General features: G+C 47.2%; 1 protein-coding gene across 7 annotated transcripts in view; it reads right to left on the bottom strand.

Moving 5' to 3' along the window:
- Positions 1 to 5750, bottom strand: part of MAPK8 (mitogen-activated protein kinase 8) — a 127252-nt gene extending 121502 nt beyond the window's left edge. For 5 of the 7 annotated variants that reach the window (XM_048859120.2, XM_048859121.2, XM_048859125.2 and 2 more), the window contains exon 1: positions 5643 to 5750. The gene's annotated coding sequence lies outside the window, so the exon portion shown is untranslated. Of the gene's footprint in view, positions 1 to 4603; positions 4744 to 5642 lie in introns of those variants that run through there. The other 2 variants (XM_048859122.2, XM_048859123.2) reach the window with 2 other exon arrangements.
- Positions 5751 to 19229: the final 13479 nt, after the last annotated feature.

Raw genomic sequence — 19229 nt, 5'->3', positions numbered from 1 at the left:
CCTAAGTCATGAGCTCACATCTGTTCTAGGTCAATATTCAGTTCCCCACATGACATGAACAGGTGTTTCTCCCAGTACAAGTGACCACACTTTCAGTCTATGGTGGGATTAGAAAGCGAACACTTCTCAGCATTAAAGGGGGTTCTTCCATAACCCCACGGAGGAATACCAGCAGAATAGAGTAGTGCAGGGGGAAGTAGTGAGGCTGCCTATGGTACATCTGTCCCAAAGCATTCCAGAGACCACCAACCTCACATCTTTCACAAACACTAAATTCGCTGCTAAAAGAGAAGATTTGCAAGAGAGAACAATTGAGATTTCTGGCTTGCCAGACAATGCATTTAAAGAGGTAGTGTCAATTTAACTTTAGCTCACACTTATGCAAAGACAACCAACAGAAGCATTCCCAACCTTAAAAAGACACATAAATGGAAACAGTTGCTTTTATCAAATAATTTCGTGCAGTGTTTGAAAGCCTAATGTCCCAGTATTAAGAACACTGAGTGTAAACAATGTCATGGATTTTTCATTGTCCACGCTGAGATAAATGCAGAAGTAAACAAGAAGCATTCACAGTTTCAATTGGATTTTTAAAATGTCTCTGTTTAATAACCAAAAGATATTATTAGTAACACAGCCAAAGAAATCTACTTAGAACATTATTTTTGAATTAGTGTTCTTTTAACTCATTTTGAAGATGAAATATGTTATACCCCTTCTTAAAAGGGCACCTAGGCCCCCAAAAAAGTCAGCAGCATAATTTGTCAAAGAATACACAGTACATTTCTACTCAACACGAGACCCCTCAATCACAACCTAGGAGAGAGAATTTCTAAGAGACAGTTTAGTATATTTCTCAACACACTACAAATAAGATGTTAAGAGAAAAAAACATGTAATTTCTGTGGTACATGAACACAACACTATCTGATCATTCACTATCTGAAAGTTCAATGTGTACTCCACACATCTCGTGGAACAGTCTGTAAGAACTGAAAAAGTACTTATAGCTGAGAATCAAAGGTAGCAAACTGACATTGAACAATAAATGGAAAGAAATACAATCCCAAATGCTTCTATAACATTAACACACTGCTTAAAACAGCCACATCAAAAATATAATCCCTGTAGCTGAAGAACTGCTGCAGAGGCGCATGCCATTAGTGACATGAAAGTATCTGAAACTTGGTATAAGTATTCCAGATGGAGAACCAAAACATTGTATAATACAGTCAAGGCTTTGTTATCCGGCATGTTGGAAGAATGGGGGGGTTCCGGTTAGTCAAAAATTCCGGTTAACGAAGAGTTATATTTACGAACGGAGGGACGGAGTTTGGGTGAGGGAGGGGGCTCAGGGCAGGGGGCTGGGGCAATGGAGGGGTTTCACGGTGCCAGATCCAGGCAGCGCTCACCTCCAGTAGCTCCCCACAAGTGGTAACACGTCCCTTGGTTCCTAGGCAGAGGTGTGGCCAGGTGGCTCTGTGTGCTGCCTCCGCGTGCAGGAGCCGCCCCCACAGCTCCCACTGGCTGCGGTTCCCGGCCAACGGGAGCTGTGGAGCCTGCGCTCGGGGCGGGAGCAGCGCATGGAGCCCCTGTGGCCGTTCCACTGCCTAAGAGAAGAAGGGACGTGTCGCAGCTTCCGGGGAGCCACGTGGAGCCAGGTAGGAAGCCTGCCAGCCCCGCGCCAACCAGACTTTTAATGGCAACCCTATTGAAGATTTGTATTAGGAGATATCAGAAATGCCAAATTCTAGAGCTTTCCAATTGGTAAAGTGCCAGATAACACAGCTTTTACTGTATAATGATTAAATTTGTTAAAATAAGATACCTGACCTTATAAGCAAGTCCACCTACTGGATTTACTAAATAAACTGTACCTGCATTTCTAAAAAACTTCAAAAGCACTGTTCCCTAAAATTAGCAAGTTTGACAAACCATACTTTTTCCTAGAAAATCCTTTTGTGACTTTTTTAAGACTCATTTTCCTACTCTGGAAAGTGAATCTAAAAAATGGCATTGTGAAGTTTAACATTTGGTCTCTCTCATCAACTCCAGTTCAAATTTGGTCAGTATACAAAAACAGATTTCTCCCCCCCAAACTGCCAACTCTGAAAACTGATCTGGAATCTGAAAGCCAAGCTGGGTTCCTTCTGGCTCCTGAATCATCAGCAATGAGGATTCTACAATCAGAAATCTGGTTAGCAATTCTGTCAGTGATGATGCACAAACCAGAAGTGAATCCTGTTCATCCTACCACTGCTGAATTGGCTCTCCAGGGCCAACAGGAGTAAAATCTTATTAGCAGCAAAAAGCAAGACTATATGGTTTTGAGTATGCACAGGATGCAGATTTACCACATAAGATGCTGCCCTTTTTGCCCTATAGTCCTTCTTAAAAGACTATAATCTTATTCTGAAAAACGACTTGTGCATTTCTAAAATTTTAGATCTCCATTGTCCATTCTTCCACCCCACTCTCCACACTTCAGGGTAAACTGATATTTATTCCAAACATTTCGAAGTTAAACAACTCTGTCAGAACTTAAGAGACAATCATGCTATGGTACCTGCTAACAAAGACAGAAAAACTCTCACTCCAATACATTCAGTGAGAGAAACAGGACACTCAGAAAGATGTGTTTGGATGAAATGGAATCAGTTATTAAGTTTTTGTGTATGTGAGTTTGTATCAAATACAATCTACATCCTTCAGACCTCATGCTTTTTCAGAAAAAAGTCACTTCTCTGAAATATCTCAGAGTCCGTCCCCAGAAGCCAAACTCCATGCCCGGACATTTCATCCATCATCACAAACAGGTTCCCTAATCACCCTCTCCCTACATGTGTAAATCGCACTGCTTAACATATGAGAAACTAGACTGGACACCAAACTAGTTAGTGTACAATAAAAATCCTGCACTAAATTCACCACTCTGCCAGTACAGGGCCTCACCTGTGAAGAAAACAAACAGTTTAAAATACATATACATACAAAGAAAAATGTATTGCTCTACGCATTAGAACTTACTTGATAGAAACACTGAAGAGCGCCACTAGATTCAGATGTGAGAAAAATAATTTAAGATGGCTGCCTCCATTGACTGAGATCAAAACAGAGGCATAGGCATATTTGAATTTCATCAGCTGTGTCTTTGTTATTATATATTCTTCTTCATGGAACGTACAATTTGAGGGGTCTAAAAAGTCATTGAACTCACTTTTTGTTAGTACCCTTAGCTAGGAATTTGACCCAATATTCCTTCAGGCTACAATCTCAATTAATTCTAAATAAATTCAATACTTGAGTGTGCACCAGTTTATGTAAACAAAATAAATCATGCTACAGAACTGTTTTAAACACCCGATTCATCCAAAGAGGAGGCATTTGCCTGCAACTCTGAAAATTAAACTAGTTTTTCAATGAATTAATCGCAGACTGTTACCAAAAGTAATCTCCAAACCTGTAAATAAAACCAAGCTGTAATACAAGCTTGAAAAACTCTGCTCCCACACTTGCCCTAGAGCAATTAATTTCTTTAGATGGGTGAGTAAAACATCATTTGTGTTTACATAATTATGGTCAGGCTAGGTAAGCAGATATTCTGCCTGGGCTGAAAAAATATTCATAATAATTTTGCAAGGCCCCTCTATAAAACACTGAAATTCAGCAAGACTGTATAAACCCAACTATGCCACCATAATTGGGAAGAAACAAGGCTTGTGGGATTCACATTTGCAGCTTATTAACAGACACCAGTTAACAGACTCTTACACTTTGTATTGATGGAACCACTGCACAGAGAAATCTGAAGAAATGAGAAGCTTTCACGAAAGCTTATGCTCAAATAAATTGGTTAGTCTCTAAGATGCCACAAGTACTCCTTTTCTTTTTGCGAATACAGACTAACAGGGCTGTTACTCTGAATTCTGACACTAGGAGAGATAAAGAGAAGCTAGAGGAGGGCAACAGAAAAGCTGCAAACAAACACTTCACTCACTTTTGACAAAAAGTATCAGGATTAAAATGCAGAAGAGACAAAAAATATTGCCAAACTCCCTAAGCAGCTGTCTTTGGAGGTCAAATATCCCAGAGGAACAAAAAGGCATTTTTTCCAAAAGCAGTGATTTGGAATGTTGTTACAGATCTCATTCACTTCAAACTGCTGCACTCTTCAGCAACTCAAGCCTCTTTCCCCAAAAAAGCTTACAATAAAATATGAGTAGGTTTGGATAAAAAATAATTATCTGTACTGTAAATGTTGATAAATGCTGATTTTACTGTAGACAAAGAAACCAAAGATACCTCCAAAATTTACAGATGCGCCAAGTAAGAAAAATGCTGCTTGAGAACTTCTTAGAGTTTGACTTAAGAATGTTTACTTTGTAGATTCTGGTGTGATGTTGACAGTTCGTGTTTTAATGGCTATAAAACTGTAACTTTTTGAATCTCAATGTCTACAGTTATTAAATTATTGTCTGACCAGCCTCCACCATTTCCCACAACTGCAAACATTTAAATCGACCAAAACAAATACTTTAAAATAAAATTTATATTATTTGTCAAAATTATTTAAAAAATTAAAATTAAATTCTGCCAAGCCTACATTTCAGGCAGGTATGTAAGTTGAGAGAAGATCCTTCCACAGCTTGAGCTTGGGTTACCTTGTTCCCAAGGAGAAAAGTCCCTCTGTTGTGCATTGTGCCTAATGCTTGTACTGCCAAACCAACAAAGAGATATTCCTCCTCTCTCTCCCCCCTGCAAACATATCCCCATGTTTTGTATAGCTCTCCTGATCCCCAGTATGTCACCCAGCCCCTGTGCAACAACAACCCAGAACAGCTGTGGAGAGCCATCCCCCTGCTACTGATTAATGTATAAAATTCAAGAGGGGTGTAAGGTGCTGAACAGATGATGAAGGTCCCTGAATCAAAGGCTGACAACAAGAACCCCATGTGTACAGACCCCGGCCTCTGGTACCCCTTCTTCCCACCACTGTCCTCTATATCTCCTCTTTCACCCCACTGTGATCACTTCTCTCTCCAGCTGCCCCCACTATTGTTACTGCAGCCCCATAAGAACCAAACATTATTGCACCCCTCGCATGCACCCCACTAGCTGCCCCGCCCCAAAAAACCATTGGACCTATCCCTTTCCAGCCGCCCCTCCCCCCCCCCAACAACAACCAAATATTCTTCCACCCCCTTGCAACGTACCCCCACTAACTGCCCCTGCCCCAAGGCCCATAACACCTATCCCCTTCCAGTTGCCTCCTCCCTCGTAAGCCAAATATAATTGCATTCCTCCCCATTACATGCATCTACACTAGCTGCCCCTCCCCCACGGAGCCCCCCCAGCTGCCCCCACCAGAACATTATTGCACCCCGTCCCGCTGCCCCTCCCCCAAAGACCCACATACTGCCCCCATACCCCCGCCCCCACAGAGCCCTGTGCTGGCGCCGCACCCCTCCCCCAGCCCGGAATCGCGGCCCCGCCTCCCCTTCTCCAACCCCAGATCAACAAAAACATCCACAGAGCGGCCGGGTCAGGCCCACCCCCCGCGCCGAGCCGGGCCGGGCCGGGCCGGGCCGGGCCGAGCTTCCCCGCGGCCCCAGCCCCGGGACAGGCCGCGGCCCCGCACTCACCGCTCCGCCGCCTCCTGCCTCAGCTGCGGCCGCTGAGTAACAAGCCGGGGCCGGGCCGCGCGCAGAGACGCAGCGCCCCGCCCCCTGCGCCGCCGGCCCGCGAGGGAGGAGGGAGCGGGAGCTTCTCCCCCCCGGGCCCTGAGGCAGTCTAGCCCACAGGCTCCGTGTGCTGCCCCCCGGGACAGCCCCCCAGCTCCGCGTGCCCCCCCCGGGACAGCTTCCCCGCTCTGTCTGCCCCCCGCACCCCCCCGCTCCGTGCTGCCCCGGGACAGCCCCCCTACCCCGTGTGCCCCCCCATAGCATGCCCCCCCGGGATAGACCCCCCCCCGCTCTGTCTGCCTCCCGCACCCCCCAGCTCTGTGCCGCCCCGGGACAGCCCCCCTACCCCGTGTGCCCCCCCATAGCATGCCCCCCCGGGATAGACCCCCCCCCCGCTCTGTCTGCCTCCCGCACCCCCCAGCTCTGTGCCGCCCCGGGACAGCCCCCCTACCCCGTGTGCCCCCCCATAGCATGCCCCCCCGGGATAGACCCCCCCCGCTCTGTCTGCCTCCCGCACCCCCCAGCTCTGTGCCGCCCCGGGACAGACCCCCCCCCGCTCCGTGTCCCCCCAGGCTGTGTGCCCCCTCATGTCCCCCCGGGACAGCTCCCCCAGTCCATGTGCCTCCCCGCATGCCCACCCCAGGACAGCCTCCCCAGGCCGTGTGCCCCCTCTCATGCCCCCCCGGAACAGCTTCCCCGCTCTGTCTGCCCCCTGCACCCCACCGCTCCGTGTGCCTCCCCACATGCTTCCCTGGACAGCCCCCCCACCCCGTGTGCCCCCTGCATGCCCCCCGGGACAGCTTCCCTGCTCTGTCTGCCTCCCGCACCCCTCACTCTGTGTCCCCCCAGGACAAACCCCCCCTGCTCTGTGTGCCTCCCACATGCCCTCCAGGGACAGCCCCCCAGTCCGTGTGCCCCCCGCATGCCCCCCGGAACAGCCTCCCCACTCCGTGTGCCCCCCCAGGACAGACCCCCCCCAGCTCCGTGTGCCCCCGACAGATTCCCCTGCTTCGTGTGCCCCCCGCACAGCCTTCCCACTCTGTGTGCCCCCGCATGCCCCCCCAGGACAGCCCTCCCCATACCACATGGCCCCCAGAGACAGACACTCCCCCCAGCTCTGTGTGTCCCCCCTGCATGGGACAGATGCACCTGCTCCATGTGGCCCCCCATGCTCCCCAGGATAGCCCCCACTCCATGTGCCCTTTTACATGGCCCCCCCAGAGAGATCCCCCCCACTCCATGTGCCCCCTGTAGGCCCCTCAGGACAGCTCCCCTGCTCCATGTGCCCCCCGCATGGCCCCCTGAGACTCCATGTGTCCCCCCTACCCGGGACAGCCCCCCACTCCATGTGCCCCCCTGCATGGCCCCCCAGACAGATCCCCCCACTCCGTGTGCCTCCCCCTGCATTCCCCCTGGCCCAGGACAGCCTTCCCGCTCTGCGTGCCCCTCCACACACACCCCAGGATAGCCCCCCCACTCTGTGTGCCCCCTTTCATAGACCCCCAGGACATCCCTCCTGCCTCCGTGTGCCCTCCCGCACAGGCCCCCAGAACAGCCTCCCCCACCCCCAGCTCCAGGTGCTCAACCGCACACAGCCCCCCCGGCTCTGTATGCCCCCCATGCCTGGGACAGATCCCATCGGCTCCTCCTCCCCGCCCTGGCAGGCCCCCCAAGACATACCCCTTCGACTTCATGTGCCCCCCCGGGACAGACCCTTGCTCTGTGTGCTCCCGCAGCCCTGCCCCACCAGGTTAGTTCCCCTGTGCTCCATGTGCCCCTCCCACTGGACAGCCACGGCACCAGAGCCCCACTCCATGCCCCCTGGACCAGACCCCCTAGTTCCATATGCCCCAAACAGGAATCAGCCCCACCCCCAGCTCCGACACGGAGCCTCTCAACACGGATCAGTCCCCCATGCTAAGTGTTCCTCCCCCAACAGGGACCAGCTCCAAGGGTGACCACCTTTGTTGGATGGAAATAAGGGAAAACCACATCAAAGGTAAGGGACAAAGCTTTGTTTTAAGGGATGTTTTAGGGAAATACCATTTCCCGTAGCACAGCAGGTATTTTTCGGGCATGTGTACATTTCCTCTGCCCTCAAACATACAGTGCAGTCATCATAAGCTTATTTAAAATGGTACTTACCTGTTTTAAAACATTTCAGCACATCTTTGTGGGGTTTTTTATGTCAATTCATAAAACTCTTTACATGTCCAATCAAAATTAACGTTAACTTGAAGTTCAGCTTTAACAGCTTCAATATTTAGCAAGTTTCTGCAGTCTCTCCATATCTGTGTATCAAGGAAAATATTCTTTCCACTGCTGCATTTGAGGTTGGAATGAACATAATAAATTCCACAAATTTTAAGAATTTGGGAGAAGAATAAGCAGGCTACCATAGTTCAAAGCCCTGTCCTTTCCCCTGCATACGGTACTCACTGAATCTTTTTTGCAATAAAACATAGCAGTGCTGCCCGTGGTTAGTATTTGCTGTTTACTTAGCCATTCATGAACCTTTCCCTTTCCAGAAGTTTTCTAAATCAGTCCTAGCATTTCCTTACCTGTGTTACAAGTGCAAAACCAAAGGGCCGGGGTGGAAAAACTTCTGAATATTTAATGTTTTAACAGCCAAAGTGTCAAATGTGAAGCAACATCCATGATCTTTATTTTAGGTGTACAATTCAGCATAGTCTTAGGTGAAGCTTTTTTTATTTTTATTTTTTAGCTTTGTGGTTAGTTTTTATTAAAAGACCATGTTTCTTCAGGCTGAATTCTATGCTGAAAACAAGCTTCGATCAACATTTATGTGGCTTAGTGCTCATCTGCACAGATCAGATTCGGCCTTCCCTTACTTGTGACAAATCAATGAAATAAGGGAGTCAAGGAATGTCCCTTAAGGTAAAGGACAGGTGATCATAAGAACGGCCATACTGGGTCAGACCACAGGTCCATCTAGCCGAATATCCTGTCTTCTGGCAGCGGCCAATTCCAGGTGCCCCAGAGGGAAAGAACAGAACAGGTAGTCCTACCAGACCCCCCCAACCTCAGTGTGTTGATTGGTTAGTAAGACTGACAGAGAACCAATTTAAAGGAATGTCCCCCTACCTGCATCTATCATCGGGGTTTGTTGTCAGACACTTAAAAAAAATAAACCAACTAGGATGTGTGGGTGTAAACAACCAAGGTATTTATTAAACCATCAACAGTTCTAAACAAGGTAAACCAGAGGTGAACCAAATGAATAGGAACACAGGTAAAGCAAGGACCCTCACAACAGGTGATATAAAGGTAAGTACAGGACCAGTAGTATGTTGACTGTGACTGGGGGTAAGTTCCCTCCCCTAGGACGGGACCCAGGTAAGAGGACTCTCGAGACGACAGGACAGCTCCGGACTCCATTCAGGTAGGTGGTTTCCTGCCTTTCAGTAAAAAGGGCAGGAAACTATACCTCAGGAGGGCGAAGAAGGGCAGCCAAGCTGGATTCCTAGTTATTGTTTGGGCATTTCAGGATGGTGCACCAATGATGTTAAGCACCGAAGTTTTCCCCCTACATTCCCCTCCTTGCCAGTGAGGGACCCTATATTGGGAGTTCCAATGCCGGCACACAATTACATGGGGGCACATTTGGCACACCTTGACTTGTGCCTCAGTTTACCAAACTTATGTTGCGACCACCTGCATTGCGCTAGATACGGTACAAACATTACAAATTGTAACACAAACAAAACAAACAATGCATGTGCAAGCAAATGCCAGGCATCCACCACTTTGGTGGGGTCGGAGAACAAAGATCTCCACCATCTGCTGGTTGAGGCTGATTTTTTAACCCTTTTTAGGAATGCTTCAATTTGATTGGACGAGTGGTGGACGGTGATTAAAGTAGAGCTACCCCGTTCCATCACTTCAAATGCCTAGTCAGCTCAGGATGCTCCATTAGTTGACTGAGTGAAGTATTAAGGCCCAAACTGAAAGGTTCAACATGGTCATACTTGTAAAATGAAGTCTTGATGTTTCTGTATGTCATTTGCTCTGACTGAAAATCAATATCACATCCCTTAATCATCAACACAAAGCATAAGCACAAATTTGAATACACATTATTGTTGATGGCATTAAATGTGTTTACCACCAGAGACTTACAGGTACTGTGGAGACATACACAGTTGTCATTGATCACCACCACCTGAGAATGCTCTGGTGTCTTGGGCTGTAGCTCGTAATGACACCTGCCTTCATCTGTGCTTAGACAAGTGTGCTTCCCTAGGAATACCTCTGATGGACATAGGTACCCCTGATTATCTTCCCATAAGCACAAGCTGACATCTACCACATGCTAGTCTGTCCATTCTCGGATTACCCAGTGGGGGAGAGCAGTAGGCATCATAATGATGCCATTTGCTATGATACCAAGAGGGAGCAGCGAATGTGCCCGTTGGACAGTGCTGCTCATAATTGTTAAGACTCGAGCTGTGACCACCTTTGTGTCCAGGTTGTACGCAAAGTCAAGGAGCTTCCACCAGGCATGATGTTCAGCCTCAAATGGAGAGACATTCTTATGCATGATGTTCCTCAGTTCTATAGATAGGGTTCCTTGAAAGCCTGCCCTAAGGATACCGCTGGACACAGTTTGTATCCATCCTTTTACCTTGGTATAAGCAAGGGCCCAAGACAGGTTACCTTGTAGACCTTCGACACCCTGCAGGATCCTGGTGGTGTCCTGCTTTTGGGCATGGTACCAGTCCTTGATGACGGTGGACAAGTCGTATCCAAGGTCACCAATCTTATTAAGGGCCTCAGAAAGGGTCTGGTTTAATGCGGCCACTTTCCGACCTAAATTGCTAACTCTACGGCTAGGGACCCAGTTTCTATGGAGCTTACAAGCCCAAGTCCAGCTCCAACTCCTCCCATGATTTTAGCGGCAAGGTCTCGTCTCCCACAATCTCGGTACCTGGGCTCCGCACCTTGAACCCATGCTTCCCAACCTAGCACTGCAGATCTTACAAAAGGCAAGCATTTAAGTTCCATGCTGCTGACTAAAACCTGCAGACTGACGCTGACTCTCTTGACGGAATACCGAGGGTCTGAGATGACGAGACATCTAAGTTCTCATTTACCACTATGGTCTGATGTGACTGATCTGTGGGCAGGGGTGGCAGGTTTGTAGAAATTTTGGTGGTGCCCAGAACCCACCCCCAAACTCTATCCCCCACTTGCCCCAAACTCCACCCCCCACCTGCTTAATGCTCTGGGAGGGAGTTTGGGTGCAGGGAGGAGGTCTGGGGTTCAGGCCCTGGGCTGGGGCAGGGGATTGGGGTGCAGGACAGGTGAGAGGTTGGGCTCTGGAAGGGAGTTTGGGGGGGGAGGAAGTCTGGGGTGCAGGCTCTGCGATGGAGTTTGGGTGCTGGTTGCAGGCTCTGGGGGTGGAGGAGGGGGTGAAGGGTGCAGGCTCTGGGATGGAGTTTGGGTGTAGGCTCTGGGCTTGGGCAAGGGGTGCGGGTACAGGTTCAGGAGGGGGTGAGGGGTGCAGGGGGTTCAGGAGCGGGTGAGGGGTGCAGGCTCTGGGATGGAGTGCGGAGGGCTGGGGTGCAGGCTCTGGGCGGGATTTGGGGGACAGGAGAGGGTGTGTGGGAAGGGGGTGGGGGTGCAGGCTCTGGGACGGAGTTTGGGTGCTGGGTGCAGGCTCCGGGCTAGGCCACGGGGTGGGGGTGCAGGATAGGGTGAGGGGTGCAGGCTCCTGGACAGAGTTTGGGTGCTGGCTCTGGGCTGGGAGTGGGGGTGCAGGCTCTGGAATGGAGTTTGGGTGTAGGCTCTGGGCTTATGCAAGGGGTGGGGGTACAGGTGGGGGTGAGCAGTGCAGGCTCTGGGAGGGAGTGCGGAGGGCTGGGGTGCAGGCTCTGGGAGGGAGTTTGGGGGCAGGAGAGGGTGTGTGGGAAGGGGGTGGGGGTGCAGGCTCTGGGATGGAGTTTGGATGCTGAGTGTAGGCTCTGGGCTTGGGCAAGCAGTGGGGGTGGGGGTGAGGAGGGGGTGAGGGGTGCAGGCTCTGGGACAGAGTTTGGGTGCTGGCTCTGGGCTGGCGATGGGGGTGCAGGCTCTGGGAGGGAGCTTGAGGATAGAAGGGGGTGCAGGCTCTGGGAGGGAGTTTGGGGATGGGAGAGGGGGAAATTCACCTTTCTCTGGTCACCGCAGTCCTGCACGCCCCAAATTCCCCCCACCTCCTCTTCTCACCCCACTGCCCCCTCCCACCTGTCTCCTATTCCCCCCAAGGCCACCACCTCACCTTACATGTGCGTCTTCTACAGGGTCCAGGAACCACATGAGTGCCACGCCTGCGTGGCTCCACTAATTAGATGGGTGGCCCTTCATTGTGTTATGTGCAGCCGCGCACCTTAGAGGGAACTATCCATTGACCACCTGAATGGAGCAATGGTCTGCGGACCACAGTTTGAGAACCTCTGATCTAGAGGCTTTGGCAGAGTCCTTCCAGTGAGCCTTTACTTTACACAGGACTGTGTTTCCCTTGCGGTTGGAAGCCAGCTCCCATGCACGCCTCAAGTACGCTGTGTACTTGATTGGCTTTCCATTGGCAGATCTCATGCTCCACTGCATCCAGATGGGCATCCACGATGTAAGTGCTGCTCGCACCACCCATTCTGAGTCGGAACAGATGCACAGGTGCTTGCTCCTGTCCCCCTCATACAGTATTGTTACTATGGCCACCACTTCCTCAGCTTGTGCTGAATGGGGCTTGACAGTTCCTTGCAGCACTTGCTGGGAAGAGGGCTGAAAAGCAGCATACCCACTTCTTGGGTGGCCATCCTGGTAATAGTAACTTCCATCCACAGCCCAGATGGTTAAACCCTGCTTCTTTTGCTTCTTTGCCTTACTGTAGCTGGGTTTGATACGGAAAGGTGACACGATGACTGGGTCCAGTGCTGGAAGTGGGCACTCATGTTCCTGGCCTTCGCTCTGTAGTGCATACAGTAGTATGCTCAATTGGGGTGATCTCTGCACTGTGATGTCTTTATTCAGGAGGTTGAGGGTCCAGTTGGCCAAACGAAGGGATGACACCCTTCCCTCGTTCACCCGACCAGAGAGGACGTACCTTACTGGGCTGTAGGAAGTCCTGAGGATGATGGGGGACATTCCCACCAGGTACTCCCAGTGGCTGAGTGCCCAAACTAAGGTGAGTACCTCCCGCTGGCAGGCACTGAACTGCCTCTCGACTTCACTCATGACTCTGGAGCCATAAGCCACCGGCTGCAGCCTAGTCCCCTGATTCTGCAAGAGGACTGCGCTGATGCCACTATCAGATGTTCCCAGTTGCAAATAGTAGGGACAATCGGTTTAGGGTAGGCTAAGGCCGGTGCTTTGGCCAGAGCCTGCTTCAGCATGGTGAAAGCCTGCTGATGGCTTTCCTCCCATTGACACTCCTGCTCCTTCCAAAGTAACTGGTATAGTGGTTTAGCTGACTCTGCATACTTGTCAATAAACTCCTTTGAGCAACCAGTGAGCCCTAGGAAGGACTGGAGGGCTGATACATCATGTGGGACTGGGAGCTTGCAGATCAGCTCCATGCACTGCTGATCCAGCCTCTGTCCCTCCGGACGCAGATGGATTCCCAGTAAGTTACAGTGTCCAGAGCCATCTGGGCTTTTGCCGGGTTTACAATAAGGACCGTCTCTTCTCCTGGATCTTCCCCAGGGCCTCTTCCAGTATATCCAGGTTCTCTTCCCTGGTTGGGGTGGCGATCAGTATGCTGTCCACATAGCTCAGAGTACTACACCAATTCGTCAGGGACTTCCACACCATGGAACACAGGGCCAACACAAAATGATGGCAGATGGAAGGAGCGTTGTGTAGCCCCTGTGGAACCCTGGTAAAAGTTAGTTGTCTGCCTTCATATGTGACGGCAAACTTGTGCATTGATGACTGATGTAGAGGGATGCTAAAGAAGGCGTTGGATAAGTCCAGGACTGACAAGCACTTGAAGCCTGTTTAGATCGCTGCCATAATCTCATTGTTTTTTGCCACTAGCAGGGCCAACCTAGGTGTAACTTGGTTGAGCTCCCAATAGTCGACAGTCAAGGGCCAAGTCTTCTGGTCCACCTTCAGAATGGGCCAAATCAGAGAATTGCACTGACTCTCCGATTCTATGAGCCCCCCTTGCTGCAAAACGGCCTCGATGGTTGGCTTCACGCCTTCTGCAGCTGCAGCAGGGTATCAATATTGTTTTAACGGCTTTGGATCCAGGCCATCCACCCGGACCTCAGCGTTGATCCTGCCGCACTGGAGCTTGCTGCTGGCAAACACTCCAGAATGCTTCTGAGCTATAGCAGACACATCGGCTTCTCACTTGAGCTTTTCGATGTCCTCAGGTGCTTTGAGGGCTGCGACTCAGTGAGACACCTCAGTTACCCTATATTGATCACAGTCTGCTGCTTGGAAGAATTGGCCATTGGGAAGATCCACAATGACCCTTAATTGTCGCATAAGATTGATCCCTAAGATCCCTTGGCCACCCAAACATTGGATACCGAAGGTGATCTCAATGACCAAGTCCTTAATCTTACAGGTCACTGGAATGGTAAAGGAAACAGTGTTGTTGCCCCCTGCAACACCCTTCCAATACCTTAGTGTCTTGAACGGGAATTATATTTATAATGGGGTCTCTCTCCAAACAACGGATAGAGACCGAGGTGCCAGTGTCCACTAACAGCTTTTGGCTGACTTGTCCGAACTTCCCCTTGATGACTGCCAATGTTGTGGACCTGCCCCAGGCATCTAGGTGGATGGGCACCTTCCTCTGGGGCTGTGGGGATGCTCGACCCCGTCACATCAGGTTGGGTGACGATGGCACGGATGTTGCTGCAGGCTGCTCCTTCTTCTTCCAAGCCAGAGGCTGCAGCAGCTCCTCAGTCAGGGCTGCCTTAGGATTTATGGTGCCCTAGGCGGGAGTATTAAACTGGTGCCCCTATGCCTGACTTGCTCTTAGCAACACAAACATAAGCTTACAGTACTGGAAAACTTGCCACATGCACTTTATTAAAAACACTTTAACTTCATTAAGCACACTGTAATGCTGGTGGACTAGCACTAAAGAAGTAGCGCTATAGAAAAAATTCTGATTTATTGACAGAATGATGCAAATAATATAATCTTTTAAATTTGTCAACATTTTATTGGAAATTTCTATGAAGAGGTATTGAAACAAGGATTTGTTTTTAATTAAAAGCGATCTTTCTGGCTTTTTTGGCTGCAAAATCAGTAATAATGTCATTGTATGACAAAGACAAAGTGATGTCTTGTTCGATTGCAAGAATAGCAAGACCAGTCAATCGTTCCTGACTCATTGTAGAATGAAGATAGTTTTTAATGAGCTTTAGTTTTGAGAAACTCCGTTCTCCTGATGCTACTTTTACAGGAATTGTCAGTAGAATATGAGTGGCAATGTACACATTAGACTATATGTCAACAAGTTTGCTGATATGAATAAACTGTACAACGTCCATCACCGATTTTGCATGTGGCAACATTGATGACAATGTACTCAATTCTTCATACAGTTCAAGTCCATTTAATCAAAACTATCACCATGCTTCAAGAGGCTCTCTAGGTTCTTGCACTTTGTCATGTGCTGCTTTTGTTTTCCTATTTCGTTGAATTTAGTTCTGTCATACAAAAATCCAAACTGTTCATGGTATGCTCGTAAGGATTAAACCTTCCATCAACGGCAGATATTGCTTTATCCATCACAACATTAAAAAACTCAACCTCAAATTTCTTTTTTGGATTGTCTATGGGCTCATCTGCGCCTTCATATTCCGCTTGCCGTTTTTTCCTTGAAACTCCTGTCACGTGTGGACATGGAAATTTTGGTTCTACACGGAGTGCCTGTGCAAGCTCTCTCGCTGTAACCTGTGCTTCTTTGAATCCATTTTCTCTGTACTTCACTAAAAAGTCTTGTGTGTTTTTTAGTAAGGTAAGTGTTGAATCAAGCTGCATCATTGGACTCTGCATTACTTTGCTTACACTAGAGATTTTAACAAGAATGTTATACCAGATTATGACAGATGTTAGAAACTTGAAGCTGGATATTTCAGAGGCCAATGACTGTGCCTCACTTTTAGCTTTTGGATCTCTGGCTTCTTCCGAAATAGCAACCAGTGCTTTGTAAACTACCTCAGATTGATATCTCAACATTTTTGCACTTTCTACTCTGCTTTCCCAGCGTGTTTCAGATAGAGGCTTAACTGTAATACCATTGACATGTGCTTTGAATATTTGCCATTGTTGAGTGGAAGCTAAAAAGAGCACGTAAATGTGTTGCAGCAAACCAAAAAAAGAAATAGCTTCTACAGAAAACTTGGCCATATCACACAAAATCAAATTAAGGCTGTGACATGCACACGGAACAAAAAAGACTTGTGGATTTTCTGCCAGCAGTCTAGCTTGCACGCCAGAAATGCATCCTCTCGTACTGGCACCATTATCATAGCCTTGTCCTCTAATGTTCATTACAGACAATCCCATTCGTTTTAGTTTATCAAGGAGAGCTTGAAGAAGTCCTAAACCTGTAGTGTCCTCTACGTCTAAAAATGTGATAAATGATTCCTTAACTGTAATCTGTGCTTGTCAAGGTTCCTTCCCCACTCTGAACTCTCGGGTACAGATGTGGGGACCTGCATGAAAACCTCCTAAGCTTACTTTTACCAGCTTAGGTTAAAACTTCCCCAAGGTACAAACTATTTTACCCTTTGCCCTTGGACTTCCACTGCCACCACCAAACGGTTATCTGGGTTTATTTATTAGGAAAGCATTGTTTGGAAACGTCTTTTCCCCCAAAATCCTCCCAACCCTTGCACCCCACTTCCTGGGGAAGGTTTGGGAAAAATCCTCACCAATTTGCATAGGTGACCACAGACCCAAACCCTTGGATCTTAAGAACAATGAAAAAGCATTCAGTTTCTGAAAAGAAGGATTTTAATAGAAGTAAAAAGTAAAAAAGAATCATCTCTGTAAAATCAGGATGGTAAATACTTTACAGGGTAATTAGATTCAAAACATAGAGAATCACTCTAGGCAAAACCTTAAGTTACAAAAAGACACACAGACAGGAATATCCATTCTATTCAGCACAGCTTAATTTCTCAGCCATTTAAAGAAATCATAATCTAATGCCTATCTAGCTAGATTACTTACTAAATTCTAAGACTCCATTCTGGTTCTGTCCCGAGCAAAAGCATCACCCAGACAGACACTTTGTTTTTCCCTCCCCCCAGCTTTTGAAAGTATCTTGTCTCCTCATTGGTCATTTTGGTCAGGTGCCAGCAAGGTTATCCTAGTTTCTTAACCCTTTAAAGGTGAGAGGATTTTTCCTCTGGCCAGGAGGAATTTTAAAGGGGTTTACCCTTCCCTTTATATTTATGACAGTGCTGAATCACTAATGTCGACAAATCTCACTACTAATGACATCTATTCTTGATGACTTATGTCCGGAGTGCAATCTAGAATTACGGCAAAATATTTCGCCAAAGTAACCAATGAAACAATTCTGTCTCTCACTTTATCACTCATTAGAATGATCAGTTCATTTTGAATTCTTGGTCCCAAATAGTGGTCATGTATTTCATTTTCAGTTACTCTTCGGAGATGTTCACTCATTACTGTGTCAAATTTTCCCAGCAGTTGTACAAGGCCCAAAAAATTTCCATTTTTGGGCTGGAATAATTTCTCAATGCTTTCTCTAAAAACAAGATTGTTGTTTGATAGATATTCAACAATGGATAATAGACGTTCAAGAACACGACGTCAATGCTGCTTCTCTGACTCCAGCCATCTTTGATTTTGGGAATCAAGAGTTGTCTGATTTTTTAAGCTTACACTCAGCTCACACCATTTGTGCATACTTTCAATGTGGTGTTGTGCCTTTTCATGTTGCGGTAATATGTGACTAAGATTTTCCAATCATTAATACCCATGGTTGCTATCTTAAAATTGCAACTATTGAAAAGCTTGCATGGGAAACAAAATACAGCATCCTTGCATTTAGAGTACACAAGCCACTGTCTGTTGACAATTTCCCCATTAGAAAGTCTTTTGTACTAATTGTTTTCTGTGAATTTCCTACCTCTAGTGTCTTTAGGATATTCAAGACCTTTTATTCTCCCAGGGCCTTTCTCAAGTATAATGGCATGGAATTCGTTGTTTAAAGATTGCGGCCATGTGCCAATGTCATCTATATCCCATGCTAGCACAGTTTCAACTGTTGTAATTTCTTGTTTTGTGTCTGCATCTGTTTCAAATGATTGTTCTGTGTGTTGTTGCGTTTCTTGAGCTTCGTCTGCATAAATATTTTCTTCGGCAGTTACTTGATGATCTTGATCAACTTCATTGTTTTCATAATGTACAAACTTAAGTATAGAACCCTTCTGTGCTTATACAGCTAATCCTATTTCATCTTTCCGTTTTCTTTTTTGTGACACGGAAAGTTATTTTCGATATGACATAACTTATAAGGGTGTTTTTTAAAGAAATAACTGTTTAAATTATCAGATTATCAGAAATATTATTTAAAATAACTAATATAGGATAGTCGTGAGCCTGTGACCTTGAGCTAGTGTGAAGACACCTCACAAGGCGCTCCACCCTGATGGAGACACAGTAGAGTTGGAAACCCATGTCATTTCTACAAAGCCACTTTTTACTTTTAAATGTGTAGTGGGATTCAGTCTTAATGTTAGTTACAACTGTATATCAACCTTATACTGTAAATAGATCAATGGCATTATCCAGTTTAATAAGCTGGGTTTCCAAACAGTGGCAAAATTAACCCTAGTTTTACTCCTAGGTAAAGCACAAAGTGACCAAAATGAAGTCAGCACAGAATCGTCTCATCTAGATTAAGGCAGCACAGAACTGTTACAGAAGTCCTATTGTGCCTTAGTTTTGTTTGGAAAGACATTAGCACTAGCAGCATATTTTGGGCAACAAGATAAATCACTGCCTCTAAAGTTCCATCAAAAACTGACATTTTCACAGCTCTAGCATGATCTGCTGCACAGATTCTTCACAAGGAAGTGTCCCTGGCCTTTTTAACTCATATTAACCATGTATTTACTTTATGAAAGTTGGACAAAACATTGTGAAAATGTAAGACATTGGCTGCCCAATGTCTGGGCTGGCAAAAGCTATGCTGACTCACTGGGAAAAAAAGCAAGAGACTCTTAGTACAACATATGGTCACTCTATACACTAGTAAGGAGATGATCATATTACAGTTGTTGGAGGGCTCTATTTAGAGGTAACAGGGCTATAGGAAAGCCAGTCAACATTTTTGGTTCTCTGATGAAAACTGGCCCACTCCCTGCCCCAAACCAAACTTGTCACAAATAATTGTCAACAATTTTCTGTTTTTGGCTAAGATACTGATTTTTTTTTAAAAAAAAATATTGAAATTGGATTCAGGATTGTTAGCAAGCATTTTTGGCAAACAAAGTTGTTAAATGACAATCTAAATGGCAGCACAGTACTGCTTTCATGATTGACTCA

This window comes from Caretta caretta, chromosome 7, assembly GCF_965140235.1.
Source record: "Caretta caretta isolate rCarCar2 chromosome 7, rCarCar1.hap1, whole genome shotgun sequence".
Lineage (NCBI taxonomy): Eukaryota > Metazoa > Chordata > Testudines > Cheloniidae > Caretta > Caretta caretta.
The sequence above is the reverse complement of the archived record's forward strand: the minus strand, read 5'-3'. Positions and strand labels throughout refer to the sequence as shown.